General features: G+C 38.2%; 1 pseudogene; it reads right to left on the minus strand.

Annotated features, from left to right (window-relative positions):
* Nucleotides 1-12,967: 12,967 nt before the first annotated feature.
* On the minus strand, nt 12,968-15,741 carry LOC132797883 (putative nuclease HARBI1; annotated as a pseudogene).
* Between the last annotated feature and the right edge of the window lie 6,089 nt (nt 15,742-21,830).

Here is a 21,830-nt window from a genome sequence, read left to right on the forward strand (position 1 = left end):
ACACGTGGATGCGGGAAAACCAACTTAGCCCCTTCCAAAAGACACTAAAGTGCAGACCGGTTCTACCGGCCCTGCCAACAACAAGGTGGATTCCATGGCAAGCAAGCGCCAACGGTCCGCTGAGAATCCCAAGCAAGGGGCCCCAGTGAGCAAGAGGCTGCGAGCACCTGGCTCCACCAACACGGACTCGAACAAGACGAGACAGAGAGCAACGGTTGCTGAAACTGCCAGGCGGCATCTCGCCGTTGCTCTCATAGACAGAGGGACCCTAACGGGAAAATGTCTGCAGAGCGGTGGCGGTTGACCCATAGTAAGCTGGTCGACGCACTGTTTGTCAGGATGGAGAATGTCCCAGACAGTCCAATGCCTACATTCGAAGGCACTGGCTGGCTGAATGGTGTCAAGATTCTGACATGCAAGGACGACCCAACATTGCAGTGGCTGCAAGCGACCGTACCCAAACTGGACGGACTGTGGGAGGGGCCAAGCTGGACACCACGTCCAGGAATACTATTCCGTCCATGCCGAAGGCGAAAGTCCTTTTCCCAATAGTTGTTCAGGGAGAGCGGGCGCTTCAGCTGCTTAAAAGCAGAACCCGGCCATACCGACGAGTGATTGGTCCGTGCTGAAGGTTGATGAACCTTTACCCAGTGGTGGGCAGCACGTGATCATTCAGATCAACAAGGAGGCCGAGGATCTGCTATACAAGCGCAATGGGAAGATGGCGTGGGGCTTAGGGAGCGTGTACCTTCGCCTCAAAAACGTCATCCCAACGGCCAGGACACACACACGCTGAGGTCAGGGGAGGTTGAGGCAGATCTCGGTCTTGAGAGCGTGACCGACGCCACCCAGCACCTCAGCCTGACTGACAAGACGGAGGAGGTGGGGAGGAACTGTCCATGCAGACGGGCCCCCGCGAGTTTGCTAACCTCTAATGAGTGTGCTGCAACTCAACCTCCATAAATCCAAAACGGCTTTGGCGGAGCTACTCCTTGCCCTGGAGGAAGTGTCCGCCTACGCGGCTTTGGTCCAAGAACCGTGGATAGCGTCGGGCAACACGGTGGCTGGGCTGAAGTCGCCTAACTATGATTTGTACGTCCCGACATTGGTAAGTAGATCGAGAACTGCCATCCTTGTCAAGAAGGGGCTAAAAGCTCATCATCAGAAGATGATCCGATCATCCAAAAGGTCTTCATGGAGAACCTTTGCTCGGACCTGATAACATCAAAGACACCCCCAGACTGAGGAAGCTGCTGTCCAAGCAGGCTACCAGTCCTAGTCTGCTCAAGTCGGGCGATGGAGCGTGGACGGAGAGCAGTGCTGAAACACTTGAAGCACTGCTCTCAACTCATTTCCCGGATGTATTGGAATAGAGAACATTGACTGGCAGCTCTTTCCTAGTCTCCCAGTTATGAGACCCCCTCAGACCCACCACAGAACATAGCAATCCGTAGATGGAGATTTTCCTTCATCCGAAACTCAGTCTGCTTGGTTTTGCTCAATGAGAGTCTGCAACCAACAGCAGATCATCTGCTCGTGGCGTACCAACAGCTGATGTGGCCCAGCAAAGCTGTGACGGCGAGCTTTGGGTGGATGGCCGTTAATCCCTTCTTTGTGTGTGGTGAATTTTCAGTATAACGAATTTAAAATTCGACCACATTCAAATTTGATATTGGTTTTTATAAGTTATTACGGCGTTGTATATAACTTAATAGGGCGTTCATATGAATTATTACGGCGTTTATATTAATTGTGACTGGGTTATTATAATTTATGACCGAGTCATTAGAGTAAGTTTAATACCGGGTTTTATATACAATATGACTAAGTGCCGAAACTAAAAATAAATAGACAAAACTAAACTTAGAACAACGAAAAAAACTAAATATACGTATAACAAATATTTACCCTAATCTGAAAACGGCACTTGATATGGGACGACAAACTCCTGAAGTGGTCAACCATCTATTGAATGTGTTGGGTGGACGGCAAAGGTGCACTTTTGCGAGAACAAACACCATTAATATATCAGTAAAACAATTATACATTTCAGTATCATTGTATACTAACAAGTAATATGTATGCAACAGGCTTCGCCAACCACTTCACTGAGATAATTTTTTTCTTCAGACACATGCACTTTCACACATTTTTTCTCAGGTTATTTTTTTCTAACCTTTAACAATTGTGTTACAAAAAACCCAACAACAAAACCCTCTTTTCGGAATTTGACAACTAATCCTGCTCAAAAAGGTAATCGTTGTCTCTTTTGGTGTGGACTTAACACGATCAGCTGATCTAGCAATTCATGCTTGCATGTATCGTGGTCCACCAATAGATAGCGCTATTTTTGGAGCTTTCAGCCTCATTGCTAAATAAAGCTCAGAACAAAACATGACAAGACATTTAGTACCAATTTCTCAGACTACAAATAATTTTATACAACTAAACAAATTAAATAATACAAATTAAATATGACAATACACATATAAATAAATAATATAATAAATAATAGTTCGAAATAGGTATGTGTGCAGAAAAAAAAGGGGAAAAAATGTTGCATACTTTTAGGCTTTGTCAATTTCAGCTACGACAAGCGGCCCATTACAAGCATTATTCCTGCTCTTTTATAGGCTGATTCTAATCTTAACTTAACTTCTTTAGCGTAATTGTCTACGTTATATAAAGGATCTATTCTATTTATAGTACTAAAATCGTCTGGTAAATTATGCAATTTAGCAAAAACTAATTCATATGGCCAATAGTTGTGTGCCATAGAGGGTCGTGTTGAAACAGTATACGAAATATTGAATCCATACGTCCCAATCAGTTTTACCAGCTGATATATAAGATCGTATATATTCATTGAAGGTTCTGTGACTTCTTTCGACTGTTCCAACGGTGTGGTGGTTATATTATTAATCTTTAAATATTTGCACAAATCATTTATAATTGAATATTTATATTCTGTTCCCATGTCCGTAATGAACGGGTTCATTGGACCGTACTTCAGAATAAAATTTTAAAATATTGCCTTTGCTACTGTATTATCATTTTTATTTGGTATTGGAATCGCTACTAGATATTTAGTTAAGTCACAAATTAATGTGACTGCGTATTCGTTACCATTTTCTGACCTTGGTAGTGGACCAATCGTGTCTACTATAACCCTGGCAAAGGCAAGTACAGGTGTATCTGTAATAGTTAAAGGAGTTTTTATATTTCTCGTCACTTTGGATTTTTGGCATTTGGGACATTTTCGTATGTACTCAGCAATGTATCGAGTCATACCTGTCCAATAATAGTATCTTTTAATCTTAGCTAAGGTTTTTGTATAGTATAGCTTCTATTTCTTTTCATTATTTATTATAGTCACCGGGTTGAGTAGCGCTACTCTCAATGTTTTCAATATCTTATTGCCCATATTTTTGAAAGTATCTATTGAAATGTCATCATCCCAGTTATGAGTCCCCTGCCGGTCTAATTACAGATAACAAAATAATTTGGGCTATCGACTCCTTTGCGAAGGTCAGGTCGCCCGGTCTCGTTGGACTTTCGCCAGCAATGCTGCAAGCCAGCAAGCCCACGATTGTTCCGTGGCTATCGGGTATCTATTCGGCGTGCCTCGCTTGGGGTCTTATCCCCACTCTTTGGAGGACCTCGAAAGTCATTTTCCTGCCAAGGCGGGCAAATGCAGTCATGTGGTTCCAAATGACTTCCGGCCTATCAGCCTAACCTCTTACCTGCTAAAAACATTGAAAAGCTACTTGATTTGCACATCAGAAGCAACTCAATGCATCTGTTGTCCCCAAATCAGCATGCGTACACAAAGGGCAAGTCCATTGAGACTGCTCTCCATGCTCTAGTAGCCTCCATCGAAAAAGCAGACCACTATAAAGAATATGCCTTGGGTGCATTTCTTGACATTTCAGGCGCCTTCAATAACGTCACCACTGATGCTATTATGAAGACCCTTACCTCAGTTAACACGGCAGCAGCGATCCACAGGTGGGTCAACCGCCTTCTTTGAGACAGGCGGATGGTGGCTACGTGGGGCGATGCGGCCATTACAAAGGTAGTGCGAGGTGGCACTCCCAGGGTGGGGTTCTCTCGCCTCTCCTTTGGAATTTGGTCGTAAATAGCCTACTTCTAAAATTTACTAGACGGGCCCCAAGTTAATTGCCTATGCTAACGACATAAGCATTTTGATAACCCAACCACCCTTAGTTCCGTAATGGAACTTACTTAAAGGAAGTTAAAGCATGGGCCGAATCAGCCGGGCTCAGCATTAACGCGGACAAAACGGACCTTATCCTCTTCACGAAGAGGTATAAGGTACCTGCGTGGTCCCCCAAAATAGGCTGCACTATGCTAAAGCCGAGCCTAGCAGTAAAATACCTAGGTGTGGTCCTGGACAGCAAACTGTCATGGAAGCTCAATGTGTTAGAAAGGGTGAAGAAGGCCACCGGAGCCTTGTACATGGCGAAAAGATGCTTAGTTGCACGGGGCCTCTCTCTAATCTAATGCGGTGGATATACATCTCAGTTGTTCGCCCTATCCTCACCTACGGTGTTCTAGTGTGGTGGCAGGCCACGGAAAAAGGACGTACCTATCCATCATGGAAAGGACACAGCGTCAAGCGCTACTGTGTATCACAGGCGCTCTCAGGTCGACGCCAACTAAAGCCCCTCGAGGTAATAGCTAGTGTAGAACCATTAAACCTATACGCGCAATCCATAGCCGCAAAATCGTCCCTACGGATTGCCGCAACTGGCAATCTGGGTCTGCTAGGCTATGGTCACAGCGCCATTGATAGGGAGACTAGTAGAGACTTGGACTATACTATCCCCTTACCAGTACTGACCATATTAACACAATATTCTTGGAACCGGAGTGCTGGCGGGAAGGGTTATGCATTCCCGAAGCCCTCAACCTCTTCACCGACGGGTCGAAGATGGATGATGGTGTCGGAGCGGCCGTATACCGCCCAGACCCGGTCTCCAAACAATCCTATAAACTCCCAGACCATTGCAGCATCTTCCAGGCGGAAGTTTTTGCCATTGCACTATGGTCCCAAATCCCGATTTGGTGGCATAAAATCGAATATTGCATCTATCGAGCTGAAACTTGGCATACTTCATTAATAGACCACTCTAAATATTTAAGCAAACTTTCAAGTAAGTTTGACCACGCCTACTCAATGCCCATATAGACATCATGACGTATACGTGATATTTTATTATATTTACTTTTTTTTTTTTTTTTTTTTTTATTTATTGCTCTCTTTTTGTCGTCACTCAGTGTACGTTTATCTATTTGACCAAATACAAGTTCAACCAGCGCGGAAGAGTGGCGCCCGCTGTCCATCCACACGTCCAGCAACGTGGCGTGACAGAATTCAAGCACATCTAAATAATTAAAGCATCGGAAAAGCCGCAAAAAGCCGCAAACCAAACTATTATTAAAATTTAATATAAAGTGTCTACTATTGTTTAACATACATTAAACAACGCACAAATACGCAGAACACCTTTTTTCCTCTACAGAAGACGAACACTTTTGTCAGCTTTTTGATTTCCTTGGACAACACAAAACAGTACAAATATATAACGTTAAACAAATTACCACACAAACTGTGTTTATTATTCGTAATTTACATACCTCCAACTTCAATATCAATTTTAAATAATAGAAAAATATTGTTTAGTTTAGATTTGCCAAGCGCTCAAAGTTATTAAAATTTCCCGCCAATTTTGTCACAAAAATCAGCTGCTCAATCACCTGACTTTAAACATCTGTAAAAATTGCAAGGTTGCATTTTTGACAAAAATATTTATTGATACTTTCTATCTAGGGTATCTAGTTTAAATATATAAAAAATTCAGATTTTCTTCCATGAAATTTTGGACTTTATGCCACCAAATCGGGATTTGGGACCATAGTGCATTGGCAAGGCTGCCGAATTGGCTCGGGGTTTACAGCGTAATCACATCTCTATTAACATCTTTGTTGACCGCCAGGCTGCAATAAGATCAATGCACTCTGATGTGGTCAAGTCCAAAGTTGTCCTGGACAGCAGAAGAGCAATAGAGTCGCTGAACGCATCTGCGGTCGTGCGTATCTATTGGATCCCAAACCACCAGGGCATCAATGGCAACGAGATCGCAGACACTCTCGCCAAAGAGGGAGTGGGGCTCGATGTCGGTAACATGTGCAATGTTCCGATATCCCTGCGAACTCTAGGCAGTGAAATTGAGGTGCGCTCTAGACTTCAGTGGGACGCGAGCTGGCGTAATGCCAACTCGTGCAAAACTGCAAGGCTGATGTGTGCCTCTACTGACAAAAACTTAACCAAATTCGTCACGCAGCTTTCAAGGAAAGACTGCAGGCTAATGCTAGGCATTTTAACTGGTCACTGTCTGTCAGCTGTCCATGCTGTAAAGCTGGGCATCACGAACAGTGATCAGTGCAGGAAATGCAACGAACCCGGGGTTAAGGAAACACTTGAGCATCTTCTCTGTAGATGCCCAGCGTTATCCGACTCCGGTTGAAATACCTTAATTCGCCGTGCCACAACGATCTTCGAGACGTCTCACGGCTACCTCCTAGGATGCTGCTGGCTTTTGCCAATTAATGCATCCATACTGCGCGATTTCTGAGACGTAGATAAACTACCGGTACAGCTACGGACCTCCACTGGTCTATGCTATGCATCCGGTCCTACCTAACCTACCTAACCTTAAGGGAACATAACGAATCTTTCAAATGCAAGGTCACTACTTTTCGTACTTCGTCATTGCTTATGACGTTGTATACGTTGGGCTGAGAAGCTTTTTCTGTAGATTGTCTTGGCAATTCTAATCTTTTTATTTTCTGCGCAGAAATTCTGTCTACTTTGGTACCTGGTAGTGACTTTCAGGATTTTATTTTGTATGTCTTTTAATTCGGATATTGTTATCCTGGATAGAGCGTCTGCTACAAAATTGTCTTTACCCTTTAGATACTCGACTGTAAAGTCATATTCTTCTAATTCTAACCGCATACGTGTCAACTTCGAGCTTGGGTTGACCATGGAAAATAAATATGTTAAAGGTCTGCGATCCGTTTTAATTGTGAAATGTTTGCCATATATATATGGTCGAAAATGTAATATCGCCCAGTGAATTGCTGCTAATTCCTGTTCTGTAGTACTTTTATTGCTTTCACCTTTTGTGAACGCTCTTGATGCGTATGTAATCAGAAGTTATAGTTTTGGGTAAAAGCTGCTCCACACGCTTGCTTACTTGCATCAGTGATTATGCAAAATTCTTTGCTAAAATCGAGGTATTGCAGCAGGGTTGTATCCATAAGTTTCTTTTTAAATACAGGAATGCTTTTGGCATTCGTCTGTCCATAAAAATGGGACATTCTTTTACATAATCTTGTTATGTGCCGTGAATAGTCGGCGAAGTTTTTATAAAACGTCGATAATAGTTGCAGAATGCAACGAATCGTCTAGCACTGTCCGCATCATGTGGTACGGGATAATTCATGATGACATCATACTTTTGTCATCTGGAAGTATTCCTTTATCTGTGCACTTGTGACCAAGAAATTTCACTTCGTGCATAAGGAATGAACATTTTTGTAGATGTAATTTGAGGTTATTTTTTCTACAGAGTTCAAATTCATTGATTAGGTTTTTGATCATATGTTGCCAATAACGATTTGATCGTCCATATAAAGGAATGATAATGGAAGTGGCGTAAAGCGGTATGATCCATTGTTTGTTGAAAATGACGTTATATTTCTTGAGCTTTCTTCTAGCTCTATTTGATGAAATCCTAACATAAGGTCAAGGCATGAAAAGTATTTTATCGGACAGTAATTTTTATTTATTTGGCGATAGTCTATTACTAATCTCCGTTTCTTAACGTCTGAACCTGGAAGTGGTTTCTTGGGTACTAATAAAAAGAGGGCTATTATACTCGGATACAGATTCTTCAACTATATTGTCTTTTATTAGCTTATTTACTTGCTTCTTTATCACTTCTTGATGACTATGCGGTGTTCTGTAATTTTTATGTGCACTGGTTCTTTATCCTTTAGTCTTAATTCTTGTTTGTAAAATTATTTGTTGTGATTGATTCGGTTTCAAGCCCGAATAAATTGTTTTGGAAAAATTTGTCTGTAGTTGAGCTATGACTTCTTCTGTTCTCGAACTTTTGTTTGTTTTAATTATTTCATAATTTGAAAGAGGTTCATAATTGATATTATTTATGTCGACTAATTGGTCGTTACTGGTTGTATTCAGTAAACGGACAAATGCGTTCTTAGATGTTGCCACTGTATTTGCAGCATAAATACCAGACGTAATTTCTTGGTTAGGAATTAAGACGTTATCTTCTGTTGAGTTAATGTCTAACTTTCGGACAACTTCGGATCTTGCTGGTAATAGTATTAAATTATTACCGGAGCTGTTCGCCTTTTATTGAGTCCACTATGTTTAATGCATCAAGAAAACTTGTTAAGTTTTCGGCTTTACCATCGAAAACTGGTATAAGCTTTGATGTCGTGTTAATGAACTCAATAGTTGACTGGGCCATTGTGATTGTTTTGCGTTCTATTACACTTGAATGTGTATCAGAATCTGAGTCTACGTGAGACATTAGAATGGCTGGAATAGTTAAATTTGCCAAGTCCTCGTCTTGAACTCGAACTTGTTCTTCTCCGCATTCAAATGTTACTGACGTGTTCAGAATAGAAGGACAGTTAAGCTAAGATTATGCTTTTCTTTTATTGTTTGAAGATTATTTCTTAATCTTAGCAATAATCTTGACGTTTCTGACCAATGTTCATCGGTTAATACGTCTTCATGCTTATATATTATATTATTAGTCTGGCTTCATTAAAGCAATCGACTAATGTTAAAACATGTCTATCTACTGTGTCCCTATGTGTTTGTCTATTCTATGTTAAGCATTTATAAGCTCTGTCAAATTTAGTTTTAATGTTATGGATGCGTTCAGAAAGTTCTGACCATTCCATAATATGGACGAGCTAGCTTTTTGTATTGCGAGGCTTAGTACTTGAATACCTCGTAGTTAATTTCTTCTGATTTCTCGTTAAATACTGTCATAATTTCTATGCCAGGTATTAACATTAATATTGAGCCTTTTCTTTATTAGATAGGCCAATAAAAGGGGAGAAATCTGGATCATATGTTCTGATATATATGCTTTCAAAATTACATATATACGTGGGACAATATGATACAATGAAATTAACTCTTTTAGCTAGGTCCGGTTCTTTTACCAAGACTTTTTTAAATTTCTCTTTGTTAATTTACTCATAGCCTTTTGTAGATTTGGCAGTTAATCAGAGTTCATAATATTTTGTCAATGTACTTTTATTGTACTTCATTAATCGACACGAGTGTCTGTGACTATGGCCGTGAATCTCTTAAAACTCCGGCTCATATGTCAAAATGCTGCCTATTAAGACTGTATTATTTTTTTTTATTTTGATCTTATATATTATATATATATATAATTTTTGTTTGTATACGATTTTCTTTATTAATAATCATTCTTCATTTTTGCAATTTCAAATCTTATCCAAGTCATTTGCTTGGCTTTGATAACGTTTCTTGATACATTTGTTGTGAAACTTATACAATTTATAAAACAAATGTACCAGAACTATAATTAATATTACCACTACTAGTAAAGTGAGGACTTTCAGATCAGCATTTTGTACTTCAACTTTATTAATGACGTTTGCTGTCGAGTCAACACTTTTAAGTCTAACATTTTTGTATTTTCTTCTGTTATTTCCTCGGATTTACTTATTTTATTTGTCTCTATATACATCAATGTTTCTTAAAATTTGTTGTATTATATAAAAAAATTCAATTTCTGTTTATCATACTTGTATATGTACTAGTTTACAAATTTGAGAGTTATTTCTCTCTTTGCCTACCTAATGTTTCCGAATGGCTTTACAGGCCAAACGTCTTGCCGGTCGACTCAATTGTCGTCAGGCATTACAAATATATAATAATAATTTTAAAATTAATGTTGGGCACTCTTTAGTGCTGTCGGTCAGTTCATCCTTGGTGTTTCCAATCGTTGGTACAAGGGGCGGCCTGCCTCTCGTACTTCTTCTTGCTCCAACGTTGTCACAAGGGGCGGTCTGCCTCTCGTGATTGATTATTTATTGTTGATTTTTGTTGAGACATCTATTCCTTTGCCTGGCATGTGCCCAGGCAATGCGGGCTGAAGAGCGGACCTTCGCAGTCCGGTGGACATTGGCGTTTCCTTTTTGGTATCTCCTTCTGCTGTGGGCGATGTGTATTTTTGTTAATTTGAATGTTTGTATTTTCAGAGGGACAGGGATTGCTCTTCACCTTTAACAGCGACTCTAAATGTTCGAGTTCACTTGTTAATTTCACTGCAGTTTCCCAGGGTAGTGCGTTTTCGGACTTATATAAGAGCCTTACATTCTCAGACTTTCTCTGTCTGATTCACTCTTTAATGCCACTGCGTCTTTTATTTTTTGGTGATTGTGGAGTTTCAAAAGTTGTTCAGTTCCGCCAGTTAGTTAGCAGCTCTTACTTCGATAAGTGTTGCATGCAGGCATGCTCCGGTGCTCCCGTTTTCACTTTCACAAGATTTTTCGAATTGCAAAACGAGAAAATTTGACTTGCCGAAATGAAAAGTAAATGCCTTTTTCTATATTAAATCGGATCTTATTTGCAAAAGGAAAAAAAGTAGTTGACTCATTGGTTTATTGTCGTTCTTTTAAGACCGCCAGCAGATCAATTAGGCTTGTAATTATTTTTAAAACGACTAATTTCTGACCCCACCTCAAATTTGGATATCAAATTTTGCCGTCGGCAACAACAATTTTCGTTTTGGTGAGCGACCGATAAGTTGGACACCATGAGTTATCGCCTAGCTGCCATACTTTTGATAGAATGAAAAGCAAGTTAAAAATACTTGTATAATCAAACGGATGGCGATAAATTTGTTGAAGTTGGGTAAAATATGTTTTTTAAAAATTAATTTATTTAATTTAATTACTTATGCGTTAAAATTTTATAAAAAAATTGTTGAAATAACCGGAATGAAATGCATTAAAAAGGTGGCATCCCCATTTTTTGAGGGAAACAGCTGATTGCCGTTCAACTGATTTTTTTAAAGAAAGTTTCAAATCTTTCTTTGCAAAAAAGACAAAAGGCAAATATATTTCATTCAGGGGAAGCATAAATAAACTATGCAGGATAAAAAAATCCTGAGTGAGTTCAATCCACGCACGAAATTGGACATACCAAAGACATTTTTCGCGTTGTTTACTTTTAACCAAAACACAAGTCAGCTGTTTTAGTAGTAAAAATGAAACGTTCCGATAGCAAAACGATGACCAAAAGTGTGAAAACCGGAGCACCTAAAACGAAAATCTCGGTTTTGGTCCCAAAACGAAAACGAAAACGAAAAGTGAAAACCGGAGCATGCCTGATGGTTCCAAATTTATTTACGTTATATTCAGGCATGCTCCGGTTTTCACTTTTCGTTTTCGTTTTGAAATCGAAAACGAAAAAATTGGTGCTCCCGTTTTCACTTTCACAAGATTTTTTCGAATTGCAAAACGAGAAAATTTGACTTGCCGAAATGAAAAGTAAATGCCTTTTTCTATATTAAATCGGATCTTATTTGCAAAAGGAAAAAAAAGTAGTTGACTTATTGGTTTATTGTCGTTCTTTTAAGACCTCTAGAAGATCAATTAGGCTTGTAATTATTTTTAAAACGAGTAATTTCTGACCCCACCTCAAATTTGGATATCAAATTTTGCCGTCGGCAACAACAATTTTCGTTTTGGTGAGCGACCGATAGGTCCGACACCATGAGTTATCGTCTAAGCTGCCATACTTTCGATAGAATGAAAAAGCAAGTTAAAAATACTTGTAAATTCAAACGGATGGCGATAAATTTGTTGAAGTTGGGTAAAATATGTTTTTTAAAAATTAATTAATTTAATTTAATTAGTTATGTGCTAAAAGTGTATAAAAAATTGTTGGAATAACCGGAATGAAATGCATTAAAAGGTGGCATCCCATTTTTTGTGGGAAACAGCTGATTGCCGTTCAACCGAATTTTAAAAATGTGAGTAAAAAGTTTATTTTTATAAAAACAAAAATACTAATATATTGTTTGCAGGGAAAACACAAATCAACATTCCAGGATGAAGTCATTCTTAATTATATGCAGGACAATGAAAATCTGGCGCGTGGATTTGCCAAAGGCGATCGTGTGGCTGCAGAAGCTAAATGGAGCGAGCTTGCCGGTGCATTGAACGCAATTGGGCCTCAATTAAAGATGTTGCGGGATGGAAAAGGTATGAGTATCCCCAGAATTATGACAAACTAATATATTATAATATTACATTCCAGGTTTGGTGCGATTGGAAGGCGAATATTCGCAAAAATTGCCCAGAATAAGGCAGAGGTCAGGGCTACGGGCGGGGTCCTTACTGCCAGCAACCGCTGACAGCCATGGAGGAGGACGTGGCAAAGCTCTGCGGGCTCTTCGAGATGGTCGAGGGAGTTGGTGCTGTGGCATATGGAGCACCAACCACCATAATAGAAGAAGAGGTGGCTGAGGAAAAAGCCGAGGAGATTGCCACAGAGGAGGAGGAACCGAGCCGCAAGCGTCGCCGCACAGCTGCTGCGGTTGACTTGCAGAGTCTGTGCGTAGCTCAAGTTCAGGAAATGAAATTAATCAATTCAACAATGTCCAAGCATTTCGAAAAATGGAAAGTCTTGCACAAGAGGACTTGCATTTAAAAAGGAGCATTTCGAAAAAATGGAAACTCTTAGACAAGAAGATTTAAATGTAAAAAGGAGCTACTCTTAAAGTTAGAACAAATTTTAAAAAAAAGAATAAATACATTTTAATAACTAAAATGAATAATTTGTTTATTTATTTTGTTATATTGACAGAGATGCAGCAATTTCGTCGCGTACAGATGGTCCGTCATCATTTCCTTCAATGTCGTTATCATTTTTTAGCCTGTTCAATATCCCCAATTGAAAGTCTTCACTTATTGACAAATTCCGTCTTCTACATATGTTGTGCAGAGCACAGCATACGTTAATAATTTGACAGCAAAAAATGGGCTGATAATTAAGGCATCGTTGTAAACAACGGAAACGGCTTTTAAGAACACCAATTGTTCGTTCTATTATGTTTCTGGCTGCAGCATGTCTTAAATTAAATCGATGCTGATGCGTCCCCATCTCTGCGCTCCTGTAGGAGTTAACACAAAACAAAATATTCATTTTTGTTCTCGACAAATATTCCCTGGCGCTTGAATGATTCCAAATGAAAGAATCATGACAGGATCCGGGGTGCGTCGCATCAATAGCGATAATCTCCATATTATAGTTGCAAACCTGTAGGTAAAAGTAAAATCTTAAAGTAACTATAACCAATTTAGACATTCTACTTACAACCATGGCGTTCATGCTGTAATAGCCCTTTCTGTTAAAAAAACAGAGGCATTATTTACAGGTTTCAATATTTTGATATGAGTTCCATCCACGCAGGCGACTATTCTTGGCAGTTGATATCTGCTAAAGAAGTATTCGCTAAATTGTGTCCCGACAAAGAAGCCTGTCCAGCAACGGAATAAATATATGGAGAATTTTCCCAAATGTGCTTCGTCCTATATTTATATGGTGGTCCTTGGCGATTGAGAACTGATAACATCCAGTAGCAAGATATCGCAACACAGAAGCCAATTGCATAGAGTGAGACAGTGTCGTTACTTTTAAATGTGGCTTGACTGTCTCCAATATGTTTTAAAAGTGTCTTTATCAATCCTAAATGATTGGACAAATCTGCAATAAACATAAATTAGAAGCAAAATTTTGAATGTTGCAAATGTGACTTACCGGTCGTCAGACATATTAAAAACACATGTATTACATCTTAATTGCTTAGATTTTCTTAAGTCAATTAACTTTTGCTTTCTTTTGGCTTCAAAAGATGCAATTGAAAATAAAAAGGCATTTTTCACGTTGTTTGCTGCTGACCAAACCTCAAATCAGCTGTTTCGGCAGCAAGAAATGATGAGAAATGAAACGTTTCGATAGCAAAACGATAACTAAAAACTTGTGAAAACCGGAGCACCTAAAACGAAAATCTCGGTTTTGGTCCCAAAACGAAAACGAAAACGAAAACGAAAAGTGAAAACCGGAGCATGCCTGATTGGTATATTTTTGAGTTTGACTTCAGTTACTGTTTACTTTTTATTATTGCTATTTTTATTATTACTGTCATTATTGTTTTTTTTAGTTAGCAATTTATAAATATTCAAAATGGCCAGACCCGTTAGTGGAAATTGTAATCCGCTATATCAGAGAATGGCGGGAGAAACTTTCTATGGTGTATGCTCAAAAGAAGTAGAGTATCCAGGTCAACTTCTAACAACGAGTTGCAATCACTACTTTCATCATATGTGTTTCAGTACTGCGACTGGAAATAACGAAGTTTGCCCAAGTTGTAAGACAGCGTTAAGCAAATCCATGAGTTTGGCAGAAGAACTAAGTGCAGCTCAGAGTTCAGAAGAACAAACGCTATCAAGTTCAAAAGCAAGGCAGTAGCGCAAGATCTGTTAATGACAGGCTCTAGCAATAGTGCACCAACTTGTATGCCCGAACTAGTTCAGCCGACTTTAGATCCAGCACCAGGTGTGCAACCAATGCACAGTGGTTGGGCTTGTATGGAGCCGCGGCCATAAATACTTTCCGTTGAGATATCAATGTGAAATTTTTTCCAAAATTATAAAAAATATTTGAAATGCATAGTAAAAAATGGCCATATCGTACGTCTATATCATATAGCTGCCATAGGAACGATAGGATAGAAATAAGTATAGTATGAAAAACATTTTGTTTTTCAAGATATGTAAACCAAACTTCCAGATAGTATGCTTGGACCAGTTTTATATATGCTTGCCAAATATAGTCCAAATCGGAAAACTATATCATACAGCTGCCATAGCAAAAATTGTAAACATAAATAAGTACCAGTTTCAAGTAATATTCAAATACTTTAATAATTAGACAATTTTGTAAACAAATTAGAGCCATAACAAAAAAAAAAAAAAAAAAAAAAAAAAAAACATCAATTAAATCAAAAACAAAGAAAAACATAACAGTAAATCAAATTCTTCTAACAAATCTAACGTTGATATCATCAAATTGGATTTAAATTTGAAAGGTAATTTCCTTAGTCCTGTAATAAAAGGATCAGAAGATAAAAGTAGTCTATGAATTAAATCCGTATTGGTGGCAATTCGAGATATTTTTCGTGTGTTCTGCTTTCTATATTGTTTTATGTCTTTGTTTCGCGACTCTGCAGCTTCTTCCGATAATTCTCCAATTGAAACAAGAGCAAAATTAATCACATCTGCACCATGGATTAACACTTTGTGCACTGAGGGTGGGAAGTAGTACCAATCATACAAACATAACAATTGTTTGGCAGTGTCAAGAGCATATATTCTGAATTTGTCAGCATTAATCCTGTACCCTGATGCCATGGCTTGGAGCAATGTTTAACATCGTATTATTACGCTTTCATCTAAGCCAGTTATTTCAGCAGATAGCTCCGAATTATTGAAAAATGTTCTCGCAGTATTTCCGTCATTTGAACTTCCGCTACCTCCACTTCTCGGTTGGTCCACTATTAGCCCCATTTAACTAAACATGAAAAGACGTTAACAAAATAGACAAAAAGGGTTAATCGCTATAAAATACACAAATAATATTTAATTAGTCAGATCATTTTTATAAAACCAATTTATTAAAGTTAATACCTTCAACTTTAAAATGCATTTTAAATAATTAAATTTGGAGAATTTTTCGAACGTCCGACCACTTTGAACTTCACTTTTGTTTTGACGAAAAGCTCACTAAACGCAGCTGCAGCAGCAAAATTGAACACGTGTTCACACTTTGCATTTTATTTTTAGAATGTCCCGTTAGAATTCCGGAAAAACTAGTTTGCAATGACAAAATGTAGACAATTTACAGACAAATTCTTTACATTTTGACTAATTATTTTCAAGTCGAATTTTCGATTTATGGCCTATGGGCGCAACTACTGTGCAATGGTTAGTTTGCAGCAGAGTATTGCTGATGCGGTAGTAGTCACGCTAACCCAGCATACGCAGGACGTGTCGAAAACGAGCGAAGATGGCTTCCACAGGTTGTCAGTTAATTCAGCGGCTCAAGTTGGAAACTATAGAGTTGACTCTGCTCTAGGCAATTGCCTTTAGGCAGGCAACAGCAGATTCAATCTATTGAGCAGCTTAGGTGTGCGTTACGGTCCAGCAGACAGTCAGCAGAAAATGTCAGTCCATATTGTGTTGCATTTGGACAACACATGATTCTTAATGGCAATACCTATCCGCTTCTAAGAAATTTAGAACTTCTAGAAAACCGTACAGCTAGTTTTCATTGAGCGGATTCCGTTGTTATAATAAGGCAAACGGCTCAACGGAGTATTCAACGGCAGCATGAAGAAAAGAAGAACAGTACAATCTTAGAAGTCGAGAAGTAAATTTTAGAATTGGTCCAGAAGTTGATAGACGAAGGTTTCAAAAGATAATTTGGAAAAGGCCTTAATGCGCATCTAGCTCTAACATCTCGCAAATCTCGCATTAAGCATAAGATGGGCAATACTTATTATGAGTTAGAGATACCCAAGGGCGATTTATTTTAAAATATCATGTTAAAGATTTAAAACAATAAATCGCATATTAAGCAATTCGTCCAAGCGAGTATCACTCTTTGGCGTGATGACCCCAAAGTGTGATTTTGGCAGGGGATTGTAGTGGTCGCTTGGGCCGAGCAAGTTTCTTTGTTGGGCCTAAAAGTAGGCAAAGTTTTTTGCTAGTGGAAAACGTCAGCGCCACGGCTCTTTTGTAGAAAAGTAGTTAATGTAGTATATTTATTAAAGTTATTTATATATATGTTAATAATCCAATTTTTGTTAGTTAAATGTATAATAATTGTTTAATGTTACTATAAACTTTTAGAATAACTGTATTTTGTTGGCACAAATTTATTAGCGCCATCTGTGTGTGGGGCTTGGAAACATCTCAAAAGATTTTCGCGATAGATGCATCTTGAGGCAGTGAATGTCAAAGAATGGGAAGTTCAGAATGCATCAAAAGTTTACCGCCCTATTGACAAGCCAGTTTTTTTCTCATTCGCGCTGGTCATGCAATCTGGCAAGTCATGTTCTGAATTGGTCGTGACAAATCGCACCAGTCGAAAAAATATATATAAATTGAGAAAAGTGCGACGGTCGTTAACGTAACGACAAAATATAAATATTCAGTTAAATAAAAAGTGCATAGTGCGAATAAAGAAATTGTGTGAAAACACCCCTTTTCGGTCAGCAGCCAATAGCCAACAGGCGGAAACAAAATTTGGAGTTTTTGTGGTGCCGTCCAAAAGGCAGGGTAACTATTGCACACGGCAGATATAAAGTTTACATGTATTCATGATCTGATTTTTCTTTCAAAATCAGACGGCACGCAGTTTCATATTGTTCTTTTGGATGTTGTTGGTTCGTACGAAATTAAGCCACCAAGCAAAGCTCATCCACTCCGCTTCGACAGTTGGCAGAACACAGCTGGTACTAAAGCTTTGAAAGCTTCTGCACGACCGCTGCGAAAGCTGTAGCTGATAGCTGCAAGCGGGAGTCAGCACTGCAATCTGACAGAATTTAAGATGATTGTGTTGTTTAGTATATGTATCTCGACATTGTTCATTTTGGGCCTTCTGCCACTTAATTAGTGCTTCTTTGTATTCTATTTTGTTCATGTAAAGTCTTGTTTGCGTTCATATATATATGTTGAATGGAAGAAAAACTGTGATGTAAATTTACATATGATTTCGTGGTATAATATACTAGGTATCAGATGTAAATAAACTTCATTAGTTACCATAAGTCGTCCTACATTATCTTGTTCGTAAATACTTTTGTTTTCTGTCATGAATTTGCAATTTTAAATTACATTTATAATTGTTTACAAAAACAATGGAACATCTGGCGTAAAAGCTCAGATCACCATTTGAGTAGAAAGCTTTTGGTTAGGGCTTTAAATTTTTGCTCCACAGCTGCAACCACAACAACATAACAACACACACACACATATCACCGGCTGTGAAAGATCTTTCGTCGCTGGAGAATGATGTAAGTGAGCTTTTGTTTATACCTATGTAGCTTATTCTCATATTGTTCGCTACAGAGCTTTTTGTATTGCATCTGTTGAATGCAGAATTTATAGACCAAACGAAGTTTATTTTTTTGCTTTGCAGCTTCATTTCGCTGCGATTGAGAAACCTTAAGTTTCTTAGGGCTGGGCTTTTACCGATGATCCATTGCCATATAATGATATGGATTCTTAATTAAATAGTTTTATGTTGCATAAAAATATCTGTTAATTAGCGATCCATGTAAAAATTGCAATATGAAATATTGGCTATCTATTTCTATTAATCATATTTATTCTATTTATCTATTTATTTAGTTTTTAAGTATTTATAAAATAGATTTAAATTAGCTTTAATATTTCAACGTCGTTAGTTCATATTCCGTCCATGATTTCTTTTGTTGCCTTAGTTGCCTTTTCTTTATGTTTCTTAATTTAAATAAATTTATTATAATGTATGTGCGAGTAATTTTTCAAATTTGGAACCATGCAGCGTTTGAGTTGAGTAACGAGGAGCTTCTCTAAGGGTTCCTGTCATTTAAATTAATTTTACATTGGCTTTGGAGGATCATGGTAGGGTGGGCGTCTGCACCAATGAGTGCACCGTAAAGGAGAAGTTATCCAAGTCGAAGGTAGATCCCTAACTTGTCTTTCCTCCAGTTTTCTTCTAACTCTTTTCCTCTTTTGTTTACTGTCCTTGTATGTCCTTCCCGTTTTCCCTCCAACCTAAGTACGCGAATTTATTAATAATGTAATTAATCCACGGAAGCACGTAGCGGAAAGGATTTTTTCTCTTTTGCCCACACCCATCCGACCAGACAACAGCCGTAGCGATCGTGTACGCCTTTCGTATCGTTACAAGTCCACCAGCTTCTTAAACGAACAAGCTTCGTTACACGTTACACTAATTTTGGTTTAATTTTGCAGGGCTCCAAATCAAATTTAAAAATTTGCAATAAATATATTAATTTAATAAATTTAGTGCAACTTTATTAAATATAATACATTAAAATATTTTAAAACAAGTTTTTAGAAAAAATCTAAAAAATTGTAACCTCATGGTAAAAAAAATCCGAAGTTCTATCTTTATTTTTTAGGTATAGGTACAATTTTGTTCAATTTGGGACTTTTGCCCATAGTGCCCATTGTCAACAAGAGTCTGAAACAAACTGATAAAATTTTTAAACTCGGAATACTTTCCGTTGAACTTTGGCAATGAAAGTTTAGGCACGCGGGTGCGAGGAGCGGCAATAGGCTGAATCGATATATTGGAGGATGATGTATCGGTCAACGACTTCACCAATACTTTTAACGTGGCCTTTGCAGAAATGCAAATCTCTTCTAACTCTCACCGATATTCGTCGTATTCGTCAAATTTCTTTAACTTTGTCAGATCTCGACCGATAGATACATCGAAAATTTGATCATGAATCGTGCTATTGCTCTTGACGAAAATAGCAAGTTTCTTCCTAAAAGCCTTTGAGAATTTCCTTGGAATTTATTATTTGATTTTATAATCGAGACGAAGGAAAAAAAAACAAATCTAAATCATAATACAAAAACTAAAACAAAATGTTTTTTTTTTTTTTTTTGTTGTATTTAATTTTTATTATCATTTTTTTAAATTGTCCTAGCAACAAATGAGCTATATCGGACAACAATAGGGGAGTGCACGATTCGAGGGAGCAAACGAGATATCGCTCTGATATACTGAACCAACGAATGTAGGAGAGCGAGCTTCAAACAGCGCAAAAGCTGTTGCTAAGCGCGCAACAACGAAAAAGTGCAAACAAGAACAAAACTACAGAGCGCAATGCACTGGTGCGGACGCTGGCTTGCGAACGTATATATGTATATTTATATGTGCGCTTATCTAACAGCTCACAAGTTACAGCGACTGCGAGTAGGGTGACAAAAGGCGGCCAACGAAAGCGAAAATTGCAACCGAACTAAGAGAACAACAAGTTCGATGCACTGGTAATGGATATTTCCCTTAGTAACTTTGACTGAAAAAATTTTTCTTCAGGTTGTTATTCATTTTAAGTGTAAATGCTCTACTACGCCTAACTAACTAACTAACTAAATAACTTTGTGCCGGCAGGAAATGTATGTAACAGGTAGAAGAAGGCATCTCCGACCCTATAAAGTATATATATTCTTGATCAGCGTCAACAGCCGAGACGATATAGCCATGTCCGTCTGTGTGTCTGTGTGTCTGTCCGTCTGTCCGTATGAAACACTGGATCTCAGAGACTATAAGAGATAGATATAATTTTTATATAATTTTTTTTCGACAGCTTTTGTTATGTTTGCACGCAGATCAAGTTTGTTTCAAATTTTTGCCACGCCCACTTCCGCCCCGCAAATCAAAAAATCGAATAACAAGCGTAATTGTAAAGCTAAATTGCGAATTTTGGTATATACAATAATAACTATAGCATTTACGATTGCTGATTTGGTTGCGATCAGATAAAAATTGTAGAAGTTATTAAAGAAATAGTTTTGTATGGGCAAAAACGTTTTCTATGTATGTGTTGTATGTATGCGTATACGTATATACATGCTCGCCTCTATATTTGTATCTGTATGCAAGAGGCACTGCGATAGCTCTATTGGTAGAAAGCAAGCATATTACTGTTGCGGTAGTCGGGGACTCGGGTAAGAGCCCGCTTGGGTTACAAAAAATTTTTTAATCATATTTACAACAATTATAAATAAAATTGTGGATTTTATTAAAGAAATATTTTGTATGAGCAAAACCGCCTGTATGTATTGTATGTATGCGTATACGTATATACATGCTCATCTATATTAGCATCTAAGCAATGCGATAGCTCAGGTGGTAGAGTGCAAGCCGCGCATGTTGTGGTGCCCGGGTTCGAACCCGCTCGAAGTACAATACAAACTTTTTTTAACCACCCGGTCGGTGGTGCTCGAGTTCAAATCCCGATCGAAAATACATGCATATTTATTTTTAATATTTTGAGATTATTACCGCAATATTTTGCTTTTATTCAAAATGGGTAGCGGGTATTTCACAGTCGAGCACACTCGACTGTAGCTTTCTTACTTGTTCTACATATTATATGTTCTACATTCTCTGACCGGCACATCAAGTGTATTTTTAAGTGCAATAAAAGTAATTGTAAAAGTGAAAGTGTTTATCTTATCTCATTGATGCCCCTACAACATTTTGGTCCTTCGAGCCGGATCCGCTCGACCCCAGCAAGCAATTGGTTTCAAGATAAGTAATACACTTTTCCCATACATTTCTGTTCAAGAAAAATATTCAATAAAATCACATAAGTGCAGTGACTGGTTTAAAAAATCTACAATAACGCGAAAAGACGCTCTTTGCGATGAAATCGCTAATGCTTATATTGATTGATTAATTAATTAATATAAATCATAACAATTAACACTCTAACTAATCAATCTCGATTACAATGAGTCAAAACGACATTCGTGCACAACGTTACCGTGAGCAAGACGAGAGACGGGTCTCACAACAAAGAAACGACGCGTACTTCTCTTTTAAAGCGACCGAAAATAATGCAAGC

The sequence above is a fragment of the Drosophila nasuta genome, unplaced genomic scaffold, assembly GCF_023558535.2.
Source record: "Drosophila nasuta strain 15112-1781.00 unplaced genomic scaffold, ASM2355853v1 ctg29_pilon, whole genome shotgun sequence".
NCBI lineage: Eukaryota > Metazoa > Arthropoda > Insecta > Diptera > Drosophilidae > Drosophila > Drosophila nasuta.